At 39.2% G+C, this 1,936-nt stretch overlaps 1 long non-coding RNA gene across 1 annotated transcript in view; it reads left to right on the forward strand.

Moving 5' to 3' along the window:
* LOC125925375 (uncharacterized) overlaps positions 1 to 1,567 on the forward strand; it is a 113,834-nt gene extending 112,267 nt beyond the window's left edge. The window contains exon 3 of the long non-coding RNA XR_007458815.1: positions 1,410 to 1,567. This is a non-coding gene — a long non-coding RNA (uncharacterized LOC125925375). The remainder of the gene's footprint in view (positions 1 to 1,409) is intronic.
* Positions 1,568 to 1,936: the final 369 nt, after the last annotated feature.

The following is a 1,936-nucleotide window of genomic DNA, read 5'->3' on the forward strand; positions in this document are numbered from 1 at the left end:
ACACACACACACACACACACACACACACACACACACACACACACAAACCAAGTAACAAATCGTGTGAGATAAACTCCAGAAATGATCACAGTATCAGGACAGAAGTGTAGGGAGGTGTCGAGATTGAGAGTTGCTGGACTCGACTGTGACCTCCTTTGAATTTTTGTATTCTTAGTACCTGGAATATGATAGGCACTAAATAAATGTTCAATGATGTAGAGTGAATTAAATTTCCAAACTGAGAAGTCATGGTTTTCTTTTCCTTGTACCTTCAAGAAAGCCTTCTGATGTGGTCTGTATTGCCTCTGGCTGGCTACTACCTGCTCATTCTCAGAAACTATGCTCATACATCTCCAAAAACCTTCCTTCAGCCACCTCCTCTTACCCCCCTACAGTGTTCCCTCCCCACCATTACCTCAGGGCTGAGATGATGTGCCCTTTTGCATACCCTAACTCTGTGATACTTAGCAATGTCTGGGGACATTTTTGGTTGTCAAAACTTGGCTGGAAATGGTACCATTAGCATCTAGTAGGCAGAGGCCAAAGATGTTGCTAAACATCCTACAATGCACAGGACAGCCCCTCACAACTAAAAATCATCCAGCTTAAAAATTTTAATGTCTATAATGCTAACATACAGAAGCCCTGTGCTAAAGCATTTTGCGTGTGTATCTCTCCTTGCACTTTTTGCATTGTATTACACTATATACTCTTTAAAGGAAGGAATTTTTATCCATTTTATTCAAATTATCTGGCACCACGGATCACAACGCTGCACTTATAAACCAAGGATCATGAATTAATTTGTTGCTGGAGCCTTCTGTTTATTTCTAGTGTCTGGCCTCAAACTAAAAAGTGGTAGATGGTCAATGAATGATTGAATATGTTACTTAATTCTTGACCACTTCAAATTCATTCTTCATCTCCTAGCCCATTCACATGACCTTGAAGGATTGTTATGTTAGTATTTCAAATTAGAATGTGTTGTGTGTAAATGTGGAGTTTTTATTCTTTAAGACTATGTATAAAAATTTAAAAGTAAACTTTTTCCAAGCATTAATCCTTGGGGTACCATACCACTCACATCTCTCCATTATATAAAGTATCTCTTTCTTTCCTTCATTGGCTTTCTATCTTTCTTATAGTTCCCTAGACATGGTAAAACAGGCTACAAAACTTATGGTAATTATATTGCCCAATGGTTTCACTAGGGAAAGATTATTGAAAGCCTAAATCCATCTTCAGTTACAGCCACTGCTTCTTCCTTCTCTGCATGTTTATTTACCTACTCCAAGAACTTGCATAGGTTAGTTAGGCATAATTTCCTTTTACAGAGTGCCATGATGCCTATCCCTCCATTAGTTTTGTGTTTAAATGTTCAATAGATTTGTTTTCCGTTCCTTTTATAGCTGGAACTTGTGAGGCCCCCTCAAGGGATGATATTAGCTCCTCTGAACAATCTGGACAAGAGATTACAACCCACTGGGCAGAGAATGCTGGCAGTGTAGCTCCTGGGAAATGAGCATCTGTCTGACTTCCTACCGAGCTCATCTAATGCTGTGTCCCAAGGTACGTATTTCCCCCTAACCTCAGTGGGTCCACTGTTAAAGCAAGCATGATATTTACTACTACTCTGTAGGAAAAGGAAGATCATGGCATAGTAGCACAAACAAGGACTTTGGACTCCAGAAGACCTGCCTTTGAAACTCAGAGCTGCTATTCTTTAGCTGTGTGACCAGGAACATTCTTTTTTGTTTTTGTTTTTCTTTTCCAAGTCTATAGTTTATTGCAGGAAAAGGATTCAATACAGAAAAAAACATTAAAGTAAGGATATGCATCACAAACAACAGCAAGGGGTCCAGATGGACCAGACTCAGGCTCTAAATGTTTTCTCTCTGTTAAGGACTATACTGGACACAATTTTTCTCTCCAATTA

This window comes from Panthera uncia, chromosome F1, assembly GCF_023721935.1.
Source record: "Panthera uncia isolate 11264 chromosome F1, Puncia_PCG_1.0, whole genome shotgun sequence".
Taxonomy (NCBI): Eukaryota; Metazoa; Chordata; class Mammalia; order Carnivora; family Felidae; genus Panthera; species Panthera uncia.